General features: G+C 51.1%; 1 pseudogene; it reads right to left on the bottom strand.

The window, feature by feature from the left end:
* Window positions 1–1892: 1892 nt before the first annotated feature.
* On the bottom strand, window positions 1893–1985 carry LOC118991362 (uncharacterized; annotated as a pseudogene).
* Between the last annotated feature and the right edge of the window lie 15814 nt (window positions 1986–17799).

Below are 17799 nucleotides of genomic sequence, written 5' to 3'. Positions count from 1 at the left end.
TTGGTTTCACACGGGGAGTCCCAGGCGAACCCCCTTCTGGCCCCGCAGCAGCTCCGTGGGGCTTCCCCCTCGGGCTCCTTTCACGCTGAAAAGCCACCTTGCTCTTTTCCTGCCTGGAAGTCCCCCTCCCGTGCCTGGCGCCAGAGCGCAGGTTCCTGAGTTCACAGTCCGAGTCCTGCCCTGCAGGAACTTAGCCCCATCTTGACTGGGTGCTTTGAAGAAGAGCCGGAGGGCGCCGGGATCCCGCCCCAGTAAACCAGCTGCCTTTCCCTGATCCCTGTGGGGGACACTGAGGGGCCTACTCCTTGTCAGGAGCCATGCTCCAGGGCACAATGCCGAACAGAGAAATGAGATCCCTGCCCTCTTGGAGCTTTCTTTCGAGTTGGCAGAGAGCGAGAGGAAAGGTAGAGAGTGAGCAGATACAGGAGATTTTCAGAAGGAACTAAGACTGGGTCAGGAGGTGGCAGGAACCACATTTCCACAGGATGGCCAGGAAGGTCAAGGGCATGTGAGGAGAGACTTGGTCTCGGAGACCCCCCCCCTCCCGTGTGCAGGCCTGGAGAAAGAGCATGCCAGCAGAGGGAACCACAAGGAAGGCCGCTGTGCTTCAAGGTCACAATAAAGGTCAGTGTGCCTGAAAGCAGGGAGAAGGGCAGAAGTCGGGTCGCCGAAGGCTTTCTAGGTCACAGTACAGAGTCTGGATTTTATTCGGGAGCCACGGGAAGCTGCTGGAAGATGGTAAGAACTTTTTCTCACTTGTGTACAAAAGCGAACTGCCGTAAGAGACCGTCCGATGCTCCCAAAGTGGCTGTCCCATGGTGCATTCCCATGAGCAGTGTATCGATATTCTGGCTGCGTCACATGAAATGGACACTTGGAATGGCCAGTCTTTCTGTCGTAGCCTTTGTGAGGCCCATAGCGGTGCCTCATTCCAGTGTTAATTTTTATCTTCCTGATGACCCACAGTGGTGGGCACTCTTCTGATGTGCTCAAGGCGTCTCCTCCTCTGTGAAGTGTCTCTTAAGATCTTTCGCTCATCTTTAAATTGGCTCATTTGTCTTATCATTGAGTTATAGGACTTCTTTTAATATTCTGGGTACATGTCCTTTGTCAGATAAATGATTTACAGATATTTCTCTCTCCGACTGTGGCTTGCCTTTTCATTTTCTTAACAGGGTCTTTCAAAGAGCAGAAGTTTTAAATCTTGATAAAGTCCAATTTATCATGTATTTTCATTTTATGCTTTCAGCTTTTTGTGTCCTGATGAAGAAATCTCTGCCTCGTCCGAGGTCACACAGCTTTCCTGGTGTACTTTCTTACAGTAGTTATCTAGTTTTAACTCTTGGGTTTGGTTTTATCCTATATTTTTTACATTAAGTTAAAAAGTTAAACAGAGATCGCAGCAATTCCACTCTGAGATATATACCCAAGGAAAAAAAATCGTATATCCACACAAGACTTACACTGGAATGTTCCTTTCAGCGTTATTCTCAAGAGGCAAAACCTGGACGGAACCTAAATGTCCATCCACCTGGGAATAGATGTAATGCGGTCGGTACTTACACATAATAGAATGCTACTCATTGATAAAAAGAAATAAAGCACCAGTTCACACAGCAACACGGATGGATCTCAAACACAGTGCTAAGTGAAAGAAGCCAGACATCAAAGGCTTTACACTACATGATTTCACGAATGTGAAACTCTAGAAATGATCAAGTTCATCTGCAGTGACAGAAAGCAGGTCCCCCGGGGGCTGGCAGGTGTGGGCGGAGGTGGGCAGGTGACTGAGACGCCGCAGGAGGAAAGCTGGGAGGTAAACCGCGCACTCTCCACCTTGCCCCTGTTTGTGGTTACACGGATGCAAACGTTTATGCGAACGCAGTGAACTGGACACTTGAGACGGGCGTATTTTACTTTCTACCACCAATAAAGTGGATGTTTTAGTAACAAACTATAGAAATCATCCCTGAAAGTATAGTCTTATAAAAGTGGTCTTTTTAAAAATATATATTTTATTGATTATGCTAGTACAGTCATCCCATTTTCCCCCTTCATTCCCCTCCACTCTGCCCACCCCCTCCCACCCACATTTCCCCCCTTTAGTTCATGTCCTTGTGTCATAAGTTCTTTAGTTTCTACATTTCCCATACTATTCTTGCCCTCCCCCTGTCTATTTTCTCCCCACCATCTATGCTACTTATTCTCTGTACCTTCTCCCTCTCTCCTCCTCCCACTCCCCTGTTGCTAACCCTCCACGTGATCTCCATTTCTGTGGTTCTGTTCCTGTTCTAGTTGTTTGCTTAGTTTGTTTTTGTTTTCAGTGTGGTTGTTAGAAGTTGTGAGTTTGCTGTCATTTTACTGTACATGTTTTTTATCTTTTTCTTAGCTAAGTCTCCTTCACATTTCATAAAATAAGGGCTTGGTGATGATGAACTCCTTTAACCTGACCTTATCTGAGAAGCACTTTATCTTTCCTTCCATTCTAAATGAAAGCTTTGCTGGATAGACCAATCTTGGCTGTAGGTCTTTGGATTTCATGACTTGGAATACTTCTTTCCAGCCCCTTCTTGCCTGTAAGGTCTCTTTTGAGAAATCCGCTGACAGTCTGATGGGAACTCCTTTGTAGGTGACTATCCCCTTACCTCTTGCTGCTTCTAGGATTCTCTCCTTCATTTTAATTTTGGGTAATGTAATTATGATGTGCCTTGGTGTGTTCCTCCTTGGGTCCAACTTCTTCGGGATTCTCTGAGCTTCCTGGACTTCCTGAAAGTCTATTTCCTTTGCCAGATTGGGGAAGTTCTCCTTCATTATTTGTTCAAATAACTTTTCCACTTTTTACTCTTCTTCTTCCCCTCTGGTACCCCTATAATTCGGATGTTGGAATGTTTAAAGATGTCCTGGAGCTTCCTAAGCCTCTCCTCATTTCTTTGAACTCTTGTTTCTTCCCTCTTTTCTGTTTGGTTGTTTTTTTCTTCCTTCTAGTCCACTCCATTGATTTGAGTCCCAATTTTCTTCCCATCACTATTGGTTCCCTGTGCATTTTGCTTCATTTCACTTAGTGTAGCCTTCATTGTTTCATCTAATTTGTGACCAAATTCAACCAATTCTGTGAGCATCCTGATCACCCGTATTTTGAACTGTGCATCTGATAGGTTGGCTATCTCTTGGCCGCTTACTTGTATTTGCTGTGGAGCTTTGATCTGTTCTTCCATTTGGGCCATTTTGTTTGTCTGGTCGTGCCTGTTATGCAGTGAGGGGCAGAGCCTTAGGTGTTCACCAGGGTGGGGCCACCCAGTCATTGAGTTGTGACTCTGTATGTGAGGCCAGGGTCAGAGAGGGAACAGTGGCGCATGCTCAGCTCTCTCTCTCTCAGATTCCAGTCCCTTCTGCTGCTTCACAGAAGCAAACTGGGCCCTTCAGGTGCTAGTTCCCAGGTGGGTGGGCTTGTGTATGTTCTAGAACCCTGTGGGTCTCTCCAACAAACTCTCCTGTGAGGCTGGGAGTCTCTCCTGGTGCCTCAACCCTGCCACAGGTGTTTTCAGTTGGTGTTTTGAGGCTTTATTTCCCAGCCTGGGTTGCAAGGTCTGTCTAGCTCCCTAGTTCGTGGTTTATCTGCACACAACTGTGGGACCGCCGGGTCAGCCAGCCACCTTACGCACAGTGCCTCGCTTCATAATCGCCATCTGCCCATTGCCACCCTGTGCCCGGGATCTGCCCGCCACCATCTTGCACACCTGGGGTGTCTTGCTCGCCCGGTGCTACCACTTTTTGTGCTGCGACCCCTCTGCACCCAGCCGCCTGCTTCCCCACCCTTCCTACTGGTCTGGATGGATGTGTCTTCTTTTAACTCCTTGGTTGTCCAACTTCCACACAGTTCAATTTTCTGTCAGTTTCAGTTGCTGTTTTGTTTCTAAATTGTTGCTGTCCTTTGGTTGTACAAGGAGGCACAGTGTGTCTACCTACGCCTCCATCTTGGCTGGAAGTCTAGGAAGTGGACGAAAGTGGACTTTTTAAAGAAGAGGGCAAAACAGATGCTAGTGCGGCGTGCATCCAGGCTGGGGACCAGAGGAAGCGTTGAGCCACTGAGTCACCCAGCGGGCAGTAAAGATAACCTGGTCCAGCATGGGGGAGGCCAGTTATGATTGTGTTGTTACTGCTGTTGCTTCTTTTCCACCTTGTGCTCCAATGAGCTGGGGGTGGGATCCCACCCGTAGATAAGTGGACCATGCCCCCCTCCCCTCGGAGGTCCACCAGCCGGATGTGACTGATGGCTGACACATGTACCCACACGTATTCGGGAAACCGTGTCACTGGCCAAGGTGATTCTGAGACCACCTGTGACACACCCCACCTCGCTCCCAGGCCCTCTCTCCTCTTGTCCAGGCCCTGCTCCTCCTTTCCAAACCTCCTCCGGGACCTCGGGTCCAATGACCATGGCAGGATGCTATCTGAGAGTGAGACACGCCTCTTAGTGTCCTAGAGGTGCCACAAACTGGGTATCCAAAGGGAAAGTTGTCATCCCGCGGTCCTAGAGACCGGAAGTCAGAAATCAAAGGGACGCCAGGGTTGGCTCCATCTGTGGGCTCTGACGGGGGCCGGGGGGGTCTGCCTCTTTCCTGTCTCTTCTGGTGGCTGCTGGCCACCCCAGTGTCCCTCGGCTTCATAGTTGCATCACCCAGTCTCTTTCTCTGTCCTCACATGGTGTCCCCCTTTCTGTGCATCTGTGTCCACTGCTGTCTTCTAGGGATGCCAGTCATGGGGCGAGGGCCCGCTCTAATCCAGTGTGACTGTGACCTTATCTAAACTCATGCCTGCAAAGACCCCATTTCCAAATAAGACCACAGTCATGGGTATCTGGGTTGGGACTAGAACACATCATTTTTGAGGAATGAAATTCAACCCAGTAGCACGGACGTTCTTTTCCTCTGACAAGAAATAATTCAGTTCGAAAGCTCCAGGGTCCCAGCTGGTTGGAGAAGAGGGGAGAGAACACTGGACTGCGAGTCACAAAGATTCTGGGTTCAAATCTCGCACCTACCACAAACTCACTGCGTGATGCCTGACAGCGTATTGCCTCTGCCTGAGATTGATTTCAATATTTTTTTTTTAATGAGGCTGTTAATTCCTGGCTGGATCACCAGACTCTTGAGAAGTCTCGGACACGGAGCAGGTTCAACATACCAGGAGCTATGCACAGCATTGTATAATTTTATTTACTTTAAGCCTCACGACGACGGTCAAATGAGTCCGTGACAAGGAGGACGCTGAGGCTCGGGGAGTCACGGAACTGGAGTCCGCCGTATCCAACCAACCCCCTTCACACCACTGAACGACCTGCCCCCCACCGCTCCATTTGCTGCTGCAGGCCACCCTCACTTCTTACTTGGATTCTGAAAATGGTCCCCAGTCTTGCCCTTACCCCAAATCTATCTCAGAAGCTAGAAGGACATATTTTTTTTTAAGATTCTATTTTACTTATTTTTAGAGAGGGGGGAGGGAGGGAGAAAGAAAGGGAGAGAAACGTCGATGTGAAAAAGAAACACGGACTGATCAGCCCTCTAACACTCCCCGCCTAGGCCCGAACCCACAACCCAAGCAGGTGCCCTGATCAGGAACCAAACCAGTGACCTTTCACTTTGTGGGATGTTGCCCAACCCCCCCGAGCCACTCTAGTCAGAGCAAGGACTTTTTTTTTTTGCTAATGAAATTGCCTTGTGTGAAATTCCTCTGTGGCTCCCCATACAGGGCTCAGAATAAACCCTGAATCCCCCAACAAGGCCAGCCAGGTCCCATGTGATCTGAGCCCAGCCAGGCTCCATCTCTCCCTGCCCCCTTCCCAGGATAATACCTACACATCCTTCAGAACCCAGCTTAGATGTCCCTTCCTCCAGGAAGTCGTCTTTGCCTGCCCTTCGGATGTGAGTCGTGTCATACTACTTAGTACTCCGGGATCACTCTTCCTGTGATCGTAACACTTAGCAAAGTGCATTTTTATTGCCCGTTAACTTGTCTGTCTCCTCCAGGGGACAGGGGACATGCACAGGGATTGGCACACTGTGGTTCATATTTGTCACATGTCATGGGCCACAGAACCTCTGGCGCACACAAGAAAGGATTCGAAGCCACTACTGGCTGACTCCAGGGACCGTGTTCTGCCCCTGTGCCGCACAGATGTTGGCAGAGGCACAAGGGCCTAAGGGGACGATCAAATAGACCAGCTTAGACAGGTTACGCCCCAGTGTGCAGGGGCCTGGAATGGCTAATAGGCCTCCACTTTTGCCTCTCACATCCATGGCAGACATTGCTAATGGATCACCGCACACCTCACTGATCCCAGGCTCAGCACAGGGACCCCACCACTCTCTACCAGCTGATCCAAACCATTGCCTGACAGGAAGTCTATGGGCACAGGTGATCCGACATCCCCACTTGGCAGGCGAGGACGATGAGGCTTTCCCAGTATCGCATACAAGCACGCAGGAAAGCAGAGACAGGCTGTCTTCGCCCCCCACCCCCCCCAGGGCAGTGCTGTTCCCCTGCCCCCGCTGGCCTCTGAAGACCAGCTCCTCCTACTGCTCAATGAACCAACCCTGAGGGTGTCTACAGCCAGAAGCATTTTGGTGAAATTAGGGCCAGGCAACCCTCGGAAGGCTCTGTGGACAAGAACAACTTCAGGTGGCCCGGGGGCCTTTCTTTCCTTTTCTTAAGTTGCTCAGAAGCAACTCTGGCCTCTATGTCATTCCTGCGGGTCCAGCCAGCCACCTGCTCACAGCACAATTGCCACCACCAAGGCACCGAGGGCACAAACACCTGGGCTGTGAGCCCTCCAGGGACGGGGACAACTGCCAGACCAAGAGAATAAAAGACTTTCCAGGTCCCACACGCTGGCACGCAAGGACTTTTTTAAAAATAAATAAACCTTTATTTTGGAGCAATTTTAGATGGACAGAAAAGTTGCTAAAATACTGTAACAATCCGCACCTACCCTTCACCCAGTTTCCCCTAACGTCATCATCTTGCGTTACCTTGGAGGTTACTAAAAAACGAAGAAACCAACGTGGGTTCATTGAGATGAACTAGTCTCCAGACTTTGTTTCTCTCTCCATTTCTGTGTCTGTGTCTCCCTCTTCCTTCCTCTTTCTAAAATCAATAAACAAACATTTAGAGAAAATGGGAGAGAAGGAGAGCAAGAGAAACACCAATTTGTTGTCTCACTTACGAATGTAGCCATTGGTTACTTCTTGTCTGTGCTCCAACCAGGAATCGAACCTGCCACCTTGATCTATCGGGACGACACTTTGACCGAGCTACCCAGCCAGGAAAAAGTTTAAAATTTTTTAAGCTCCAGATTTTATTCCAACGTCATCCATTTTTCTGTTTCAGGATCCATGCTGCATGGAGCATTTTCCCTTTGGGATAAATACTTCCCGAAATTTCCCCCGTTCTCCTGGCAGCTAACTTCCCCTCACTCAGAAATGACTGTTTCCTTCTTGTTTTATTCAGCTAAGATTATGGTTTGGGGGGAGAGCTTCACCTGGTTCATTCTAATATTGCAAACGACCCTCCTCCACATTCATTTTTCCTCTTTCTGTTTTAAAGTCTAGTTCACATCATCAAAACGGCCACTGGCACTTCCTGGAGAACTTGGCAGAGCCCTTTACTGTATTTCTAAAAAAAAGTCCCGTTGTTTTTTCTTTTTTTCCAGCCCCCTCCCACCCCAAACTTTGTTCTTTTATGACTAAGGATATTTATCTCCTGCCTGCTTTAGAAGTTTATGAGTCTCCTTCCTTTGAAATCCAGGCCAAGGTCAGTGGCCTTTCAGCTGTGATGTCACAGTGCGTTGCCTTGGTTACTGCTATGACATCATCAAAACTGGGGGCCTGGTGGGGTGGCGGGGAGAGGGTCTTTGAAACAAACGGTTTCATCTGCGGTCCGTGAGGACACCGCTCCTTCTTCGGGAAAAAAGTTTTGAGAAATTGCAAGAAGCTAAAGGGAAGCATTAATAAGATTTACTACCCTGCCCCCCTAAAAAAATGCCACAGACCCCAAGAAGTCAGGCCACAGCCAAAGGCTGCAGGGGAAAAGCATTCCTGGAAACCAGAAACCTAGATTTGCAACAAGGCCATCCGTGAGCCCCGTGAAACACACACGTCCACGCATGCACACACTCACACGCACATACACATAAGAATTGACCCCGTCCACCAAATTGCCTCTAGATGGAATGTATTTCACGAGGTGTCCCTTGCTCTTTAATCGAATCTAATCGAATCTAATCTGTCTCTCCCTGGGCATAAAAGCAAAAGTAAAGAAAGGAATTACAAGCCAGGAATGCCTGGTTTAAAAGGCTCTTTTTAATAAAAGGAGCAAAGAAAGAGAACAAAAGCAGAGTGAACACTCAGCAGACAGTTTTCATGCCATTAAAACAGCATCTTGAATCATGTTCATCTCTCTCCCTCTTTTTTTTTTTTTTCCTTTTTCCTTAGGGTCAGGGGAAGGGGAAAAAAATGTGTTTTTATTGTGAACATGTGTCAAAAGGACTCCGCCACATAAACTCCATGCCCACAATAAGTATATTTGTGTAGTAATTAATGTGAGATCAGAGACGCGGGTCTTGCCAAAAGGCCATTGCCAGCATGGGATACATTAGGTGACTCGAGCATCCAGCTTTCCAAATGAAGTGCACACGGTCTGCTGTAATTAAACCTTCTGTCATCTGACGACAAAGCAAGCAACAGCGACTCCCAGACAGGATTATACCTAAAACACAGTTTCCAAATGTTTCTTCTTGGCAAATCTTTTAAGGAAACTCTAGGCAGCAGGAATGTCAAGACATCTGTAATTAGATCTCCAAGAAAAGGGCGGGGGGAGGGGGGAGCGGGGTGTGGGGCCAGTTTTTATTTTGTCTCTTCTGGAGACCCCATGTAATTCTCTGGTCTGCCTGTCAAGGGTCTGATCCACCATGTGCCTTGGGTCCCGGGGCCTGGGTCCTGGCGCTCGCTCCCTGCTAGGGGTCATCTGCAGTAACACGTTGGCCACGCTGGGTGCCCCACGGAAAGGTTATGGGAGCAGCGGTGAAGGCACCAACAGCCACGTGCAGACAGTCCCTGGCTGGGCCCACACGTAGAACTCAGTGAGTTCTTCTGTCCGAGGGTTTCTGCCCCGTTACAGGCCTGGAGGTCTGACGAAGAAAGCAGAAGGAGTGCGGTCTGTGGGCCTCGGACCTGCATTTAGGAAGCCATTTGTACTGAAAGGAAAACCCACACGAGAAGAGGGAGTTCAGGGGATCCCTCTGAGCCGACCCATTTAAACTCTTCCCCCGGAGGCGCGCGCTGCGCGGGCGCAGATCCCCGCCGCCGTTCCGGGTCTGCCTCCAGTTCCCCACTTCAGTCTGGGCCTGCCTGTGTATGAGCATGCTTCTGCCCGCGCGTGGGTCTTTGGCACGAGTCTGCAAACGCACCGTGTGTGCGATGCCTCCCTGGGCACACGGCTGGGTGCCGTCTGAGCCTGCTGCTGCGTGTTTCAGAGGCTGCCGCGCATTCGGCTCGCACGGCGGCATTTATAACCTGCTGTGTCCCAAAGGACTGCGAAATAGCCTGTGTTCGTGATACGTGATGCTCTCTCCCACCCAAGTACAATCTTAGGGTGTTCGGCACGCAACACCACAGATCATAAATCTGAAGATGGGTTAGAGCCTGGAGATGTCAGCAGAAAGAGGACAGGAAGGGGGGGAGGAAGGCGGCAGCGGAGGGGGCAAAGAGGGCCTTTTGGATGGGGGCCTCTGCCCTGTAATGAAGCCGTTCTCCAGGACTCCGACTTAGAAGAAATTGTGGTGGGATCAAGGTTATGGGTTTGGGGTTTTGGCCTCCCCACCACGCCTCCCCTGCTCCTGCTCCGTGCTAACAGTCAAGAACAGATGGGCCCCACTTAAACGCTGGCCAGCTGGGGAGGCTTCAGCAGTGCGGAGCAGCTTGGCCCAAATGCCGATGCCTGAGGAGAATTCCGGGAAGGAGACTGGGGGTCTTCCCAACACATCTTGAGGCCTGCTTGCTTCTAGAACTTTCTCTGGGTTTCCCCAAAAGAGGGCTGTTGAAGAAAATATAGAACACCAATAGCTTCGGCTTTGGGCATCCAGGCAGCTGGGATTCTGTGGAGCGAGACCCGAATGACCAGGAAGATAATAACCCAGGGTCCCCCGGACAGAGATGGAGTTGGCATGGGCGATTAGGGTTCAGGAAAGAGGGGCAAGGCTGGCCTTTCTTTGAAATGGGTGGAAGGGGGCAAGCTATGATTGTTGCACAGGGAGCTGGAGGTTTTTTTCCCCTTCCAGAAGATGAAAAAGGCCACTTGTTTTCAGAAGTCTCAACCTGGCCCACAGGTCCACTTCACAGGTCAATTTGCAGTGCGCCGGCCTCTGTGGGGCTGCTCGGAAAACACAAAGGCAGGACACTCAATTCAGCACAGACCCGGTGACATCTCCACCTGGGGCGTGCGTGTGGCGGGGGCGCGGGGAGGCCTACATGTTCTCCTCCATCAGATCATTGCTTGATAGAATTATTGTTCCTGTAGCTTTAGAAACAGCTGCAGGGATTCTAGAAGAATCATTTAAATAAAGCTGTTCATAAACCGTCCACTACGCAGTTTGGGAAGCAGATGGAACCTGTGGCATTTGGGCTTGTTTTTGGTGTTTTTTTTTTAAAGACAGCCTTCTCTGATTTTCCAAATGTGTTCCTTTTGTATATATTTCCCCCCTCAACACACTTGTGATTCTGATGCAACATCCACAGAGGAAAGTACAGATGTCGTGTAAGGGTCCTTGGCATCTCGGTGAGAACCAGGCATCGCCAGAGTGTCCCCTTCCCGTCACCGTCCACCCCCCCTCCCAAAAGGGCAACCATTATCCTGTTTCGCTCTGCTCATTTCTTACATTTTATATAAAGGAAACCGCGCGGCCTCCTACTTAAGTATCTGGCTTCTTTCACTCAAAATGAAGCATGTGAGATTCACCCATGTTGTTCTGTGTAGTTATAGATCAATGGTTTTCAACAGGGGGTGGTTTTACGCTCCCCAGGGGACTTCGGGCGATGTCTGGAGACATTTCTGGTTCACAGCTGGGGTGCAGCTCGTGAGTGGGTCCAGGCCAGGGATGCCGCTCCACGCCCCCCAGTACGTAGCACGGCCCCCACAACGGAGCATCTTCTGGCCCAGAATGCCGTCAGCGCCAAAGCTGAAGACTCTATCTAGTCTAGATCATTCGCCCTCATGGTTTTTCTTTGATTTCTCTGAAACGCCGTTTTTAAAGCTTCCTGGATCCTCACGCTCAGGGGAGCTGGCTTCGGCTATACTCCAAGTTCAAAGCTTTGACTCAGAGGCAAGTTTACTCGGCAAGTCTCATTGCCAAGGTGGGAGCAGGGAGGGTAGGTGAAGAAAGCGGAAGGGGGCAAAGGTGGATCATCCCTTAATGATTTCTTAGTCTTGCCTGGTGACGAAGTCAATCAGGTGTCAGCCAGCCACCCGTGACTCTTTGATAAGCAGGGGAAGGAAATGACAGAGAGCTCCTTCTGAACAGAGCCACACCAACGTACACAGACATAAACAGACAGCCACCAAGTCCAAACAGAGATCGCCCCCCATGGCTCTGAACGCACACACGTGTACACTCACTAGCCGACACACGTCCCAGTTAGCAGTCCTACCAGACCCAGGCCTGGACAGAGGGGAAAACAACCACCAATGGTCCCCTTCAAGGAAGCCCTCTCCTAATCCAGCTACCGAAATAGTCAAGGTGACCACGTTCAAGGAAGCCCAGCCAGGGCAGGGCCGTCGTCTGTCCTGTCCACCACCACGGACAGCCCCGGGGCCTCAGCCAGGCTTCTCGGCCTCAGCAGTATCCCTGTTGGAAACCGGGTCACTCCTCATTGCAGGCACAGTCCTGGGTGTTGCAGGCTGTTTGGCTCCTCTATACACTGGATGTACCCCACATCGTGACAACCAAGATTGTCCCTAGATTTCCCTGGCGGGAGGCTCGGTTAGAATGTCATCCTAATACACCGAAAGGTTGTGGGCTCAGTACCTGGTCAGGGCCCATGCCTAGGTCGCAGGTTCTATTCCCGGTCGGGGCGTACACAGGAGGCAACCAATCGATGTCATGTGTGTCATATCAGTGTTTCTCTTTCCTTCTCTCTCTTTCTCTGTCGCCCCCTTCCTCTCTCTATCAAATCAATCAATATACTCTCGGGTGAGGATTTTCTTTTTTAATCGTCTCTAGATCTTGCCCACTGTCCCTTGGGAGCTGTGCCCCGGGTTGAGAACCCCTGATGTTGCCCAGTGCTGGGCTCATAGAAGCAGCCCCCGAATGTTTGTCGATTGACCAAGTGAGCCACTCTCCTTCTTGCCTGAAAATAAATGGACGCTCGCCAAGACTCAGCTGACTTTCCTCTTTAGCATCCACACGTACCAAGAGTGAAAAACACACGGAGATGGCCCTGTGCTCCTTCCTATACCAGGACCTGAGGCCTGCGCAGGAGAGCAAGGGGCCCCCGGCGGGGGGAGGGGCCGTGCGTGGCTGTCCTTCCAACAGCCCTTGACGAAGGGGCCCCCCGGGGGAGGCCTCCACCACGTGGGCTCTGCCATTTGATGGAGGGACACGAGTGCGCTTTTCCGGCCCCTGATGGGGTTTTAATTGCGTTGGGAGCATTGGGCTCCTCACACACCAGCTGAATTTGCTGTCGTGCTCAGAACTGTTCTCAGCGTTCCCTTCTTCTTCCTCAGGCAGGTCTGCAGAGCTCCAGTTAGCGCGGCTGGGGAGGGGCGGTCTGGCCCAGAAACTGCGTTTAGAGAAGTTTCCACGCAGCCAAACCGGGGCTTCCTTTCTGCGCCGAGCCTCCCGAGGACCCACGGGTCTGTGGGCAGGCTGGGAGGCAGGACCCCGGGCAGAGGGTGACCATTCTCTGAACAGCAGTGCGCAGGGATGATGGCTCTGTTGCTTTTCTTCAAGGAACAAGAGGAAGAAGGAGGAGCAACGGCCCACGTGCCGAGCTCTATTTTTTTCCACTTGGTAAATATCCACTCACTGAACCCCCCCAATAACGCTGAGGTTGGTCCTATTACTACTCCCAACTTACAAGTGAGGAAATTAAAGCTGAAGAAGGAAAGGGAACTGGGCCAAGAGGACAGGATTCTCACGTGGCGAAGGCAGAATGGAAACTCAAGCAGTGGCCAGCAGTGGTTCTGGTCCAGGGGCAACCCTCCAGGGGACACTGGGCAATGCCTGGATGCGTTTATTGTTCACTGCAACCCGGGGGGCGGGGGTAGTGCTACTGGCATCCAGAGAGCAGAAGCCGAACACCCTCCAACGCACAGGGCGGCCCCCACGACTGGGAACCGTCAGCCCCAAAAGTCTGTCGCACGGAGACCGAGAAGGTCTACGCCAGAGCACTGATGCGCTAACCTCTGGGCGCCGGCCCAGGCGTGTGTTCCGGTGTTCTGGGAACATCCTCAGCCAGCAGAGGGGACACCCACGAGCACGTGTGAATGGAGTCGTGGCGAGTCCTGCCAGCAAGGACACGGCCGGGACAACGGATGTGGGTAAGACCGTGCCGGTGAAGCCCCAGTCTCCACTCGGTCCTTTTCATTTCGGTGACCCTGGGTGAGTTACTCAACCTCAGTTCTGCACCTGTGACCTGAAGATATCCGCGTCCCATAGGGGTGCTGTGATGATGAACCACCCCACGTACAGAAATCCCTTGGGTACCTCACACACCCCACCCACGCGGTTCCTGTGAGCTATTCTTAGACAGGGAAGGGACGGATGTCTGCCAGTCAGGGGGACTGGGCCCAACTGCTGCATCAAAGCAGGGTGGCGCTGTCCCCAAAGGTCCTTGGTAAAGGGCATCAGCCTTGGTGCCTCCAAACCCGGATTGACCGACTCCTGAATTCACTGAGGTTTATAAGGAGTCCTGCTAAAAGGTCAAGGGCTGGACTGGTTGGCCTCTCAAAACCAGGAAGACCCCCTCCCCCCCTGCAAGGAACCACCACATTCTGCCAATAATATTTACCCACCTGGCTTCTGGCTTCGCTATGACGGCTTGAGTGCCTAGTCCAACAGCTCCCGCCTCCCAACCAAGGGCCCATTCCTCCCTCGGTGAACTGCTTAGGTCTCCCTTTAGCACCAGGATCAGTCACAGCTTCTCAGTCACACAATAAACACGAGATTTTAACTGCACACCCAGGCCTCCGTTCCGTAACTCCGGGTTCAACTCCCAGCCCTGCATCATGCCTTGTATGTTTCCCTGGACTGATCATCGAACTTTTCTGTCTGTGAAATGGGGTTACATTATTCCTACCTCTGGCAATTTTTTTTTTCTTTCAGCCAAGAAAGTAAGGGCTTATTAGTTGAGGAAATGGCCCCAAGCCAGACTCTCGGGGAAGCCAGACCTGGCTTCCTACGGCTTCCAGAGGATGGCTTGTATAGGGTGACACTTTGACAATTTTAAAACCTCCCAAAAGGGAGCAAAAGGTTTGCTCCCAAACCTTTTGACCCTGCTCTCCTTCAAATGCGGGTCTCTGTCCCTTGCTCTTGAGTCTAGGCGGAGCTCCTGGGAGCCCTGCGCTGTGGGGCGAGAGGTCTAGCTTAAGGCAGCCACGTTGCGAGGAAGTCCAGGCCCCGTGTACACACTCTGCCTGGCAACGGAAATCTCCAAGTCACCCCGCTTTGATCCTCCAGATAGGGTAAAAGAGCCTTCACGTGATTCTCGTCCCCAGCCACCAAGTCACCGCCCATCTTACAGCCTTCCTGACGAAACCCTGAGACCCAGGGAGCAGAGGGGCCAGCTATGCCCACCGAATCCCGACCTAATTCCTGACCCACAAAGTCTGTGAGTTGTTTTGAAGCTGCTGAATGTGGGCGTGATGTGTTGTATGCAAATGATAACCAGAACGCACTCTCAAATGATAGTTGTAAGGCTTAGGTTAGCTAATACATGTCAATGCCCTCCCACGGGACCGGGGCACAGAATAAGCTCTTGAAGGACATGAATTCTTTCCTTTTTATATTTTTTCCTCATAGCCAGTTACTTTCTCCCCTAGCCCCAGTTTATTTGACAAGCACAAGTAGAATAGGATTCTCTAGCTACTTCCACTCAGTCATTTGGGTAAACAAAGTCGTGAACCCATCCTAATGGATTTAGATTGGGCTCTAAGCTTCCAATTCATAGCAAATCTTATCACAGACTCTTCACACAGTTTTAGGGCTTAACGATCACAGGGTCTTCGGTCTTCGGGGTTATGGGGCAAAGAAAGCCCTCCTCCCGGCCCCCAAAACATTTAACTCAGTGGTAGCCCGTGATGTCTAGTCACAAAGCATCTCAGGGACGCAGGATTGTGACCCTACAGGGCGTCTGCACTCAGGGAAAGTGTCCCAAACCAAGAGTTATCCTCAGACCCTGAAGAAACGCCCTCTGTAAGACCTGACACAAGCCTTTCTTTGCCAGTCCTGTGTCCATCTGTACAATGACTGGAGGTTAGAAAGTGCCCCCCGCCTGCCCTCCATCTGGGCGTAATGGGCAGCAATCATGTCAGGCTCGCTGCTGGAGGCGGGAGCGTCCGAGGAGGAATTCCTGGCCCCTGCACTGCGGTGCCCAGCGCGAATCCATTTGCACATAAAGACGTCCTTCCAACAACCAGCACTCTACAGACTAGAAAGCACCTCACCGAGAGTTGAGTGAAAAGCCCAGTCCAGCTTGGGAGGGTCCCAAGGTGCCTCCCAAACCAGGAAGCCACATCAATACGCCAAGAGTGAGGAACAGGGTTTAGAGACAGTCAAAGGCAGGTGAGACATAGGAAGTCAGTGTCAATGCGGCCAGGGATGGGAGACAGAGGCCACACCCCAGGACAGGCCCACCTGTCGGTGAAAATGTCTCAGGGGCTCAGGCTAAGGCCATTGGTCAGCTCGTCCAACACCCACTCCCGACATCTTTCTCCCTTCCTGCTTCTTACACTACAGTCTCGAATGGAAAATATTCACTTCCCTGATCAGGCCACGCGGATCAGTTTGGGCCAACGTGTAAGCAGAGGTCTGCTGGGGGGTTTCGGGGACGGTTTCCATTTCTTACCAGGCTCTAGAGGAAAGTTTCCGGTACCACTTCCTGTCTTCCCTGCCCTCCCTGCCTTCATGCGGACGTCATGCCCGGAGGTGAGGCCTGATCTTTGAGCGTGCAGGAGACGGTCACGAGAACAAAAGGTCAAAACGCTAAGAGTGGTGGAATGAGGAAACAAGAAAGCCGGAATCCTGATGACGTCACAGGGCAGCTGGATCAGGGTCAGCGGCAGCTGACCTCTGAACTCCTTCATCATGTGAGAAAAACAAATCCTTCGTTGCTTCAACTACTGTGGGTCTGGCTTCCTGCTACTAGAGGTCTCCTTAGTGGATTCGTACATCTCTGTCTGGCTACCAGAGCTGTTGGCGGGAATGGGGCACCTTTGCTTGGTGGGCTTCAGGGTGGGACATAAAAATCTGACCTCATAAGGTATGAGCAGCACCTCAAATAAGCCGTGAGAAGAGATCCTTGTGAACCCCCGGAAACAACCGAGCTGTCCACACTGCAGGGGGGCGGATTAGTTAGACCACGGGGCACCCCGAACATGGAATGCCGCTCCATCCCCCCCCAAATGAGGACCCACAGACTTGTCCACATGGAGAAGCCCCTCCTATGTGAGGAGTTTTTCAAGCAGGTTATCAGACAACACAGAAAGAGATCTCTAGAAAGAGTTCAGGAGAAAGCAAACAGTGGTGGCCATTTGCCTGGCTGTTGCTATGGCTCTCGGTTTCTGTATTAAGTACCTTCTCACTTTGGCTGGTGAAAACGGTCGTGCAGGGCCTGGCGCTAGGTAATCTCGTTTTCACGTAAAACGCATAGACCGTGCACAGAAGACCGGGAAGATATATCGTAGAACATGAAGAGTTAGCCCCATGTGGTAGGATTACAGGTGATTTTCATTTTCTTCCTTTTCCTTATCTGCCTTCCCTACTTCTCTTGATAATGAATATATATTACTTGTTTAATTTTTCAAGTTTCGTCTCTCAAGAGCTACTCATCTCATTAGGCTTGCCAAAGCCTCAAAACCTCCACTGGGAAATTATTTTAATCCCATCAAGATCTTCTTGTCCTGGCAGCAGACTCCTGGCCTGCCGTTCTGTGATTTTGAGTGTCCGGGAGGATGTAAAATTAAGAGACGGTGGAGTCCCCACTTTCTGGTCATTGTCAACTTTACGAAGCTGGCAGCCCGCAGAACTCCCCATACTGCTCAATGCAGCCAGTTGGTATTGCCTTTAAAGCCCAAATCAAAAGACAGGGTGATGAGAGGGAAATCCTCCTTCTGATACTAGTGATAAGGAATTCTCCTTCCCTTCTCCTTGGAGATAAATCATGCGGATCCACCCTCCATGGAGCACCTTTTGGAAGAAGAGCCATCAAAGTATGGCAGGCCAAAGCTTGTGCAGAGGGTGACGGCGTGACGTGATGACAGAAAAATATATGATCGATTTAGCGGAGGTGGCTGTCAGTTTGGGGGCCCTCCAGAGCTCAAGCATCCCCATAAAAGAGCTCAGCAACCCAAGGGACTCCCCTGGGAGAAAGCCATCTCCCCCCAAACCCAGCCTGCGCCCTGACATCGGTGAGCAGGGAATGCCCCAGGGGAGAAGGCATTGGTTTATCTACGATGCCTGGGAGAGCACAAATGGAAGGGGGAACCCCAGGGGAGTGGACAGAGGGTCCTCCTCTAATGATTTAAGGCTCT

This window comes from Sturnira hondurensis, unplaced genomic scaffold (assembly GCF_014824575.4).
Source record: "Sturnira hondurensis isolate 20B ecotype Veracruz unplaced genomic scaffold, ASM1482457v3 Scaffold0007406, whole genome shotgun sequence".
NCBI lineage: Eukaryota > Metazoa > Chordata > Mammalia > Chiroptera > Phyllostomidae > Sturnira > Sturnira hondurensis.
Note: the sequence above shows the minus strand (reverse complement) of the source record. Positions and strands in the feature narration are given on the sequence as shown.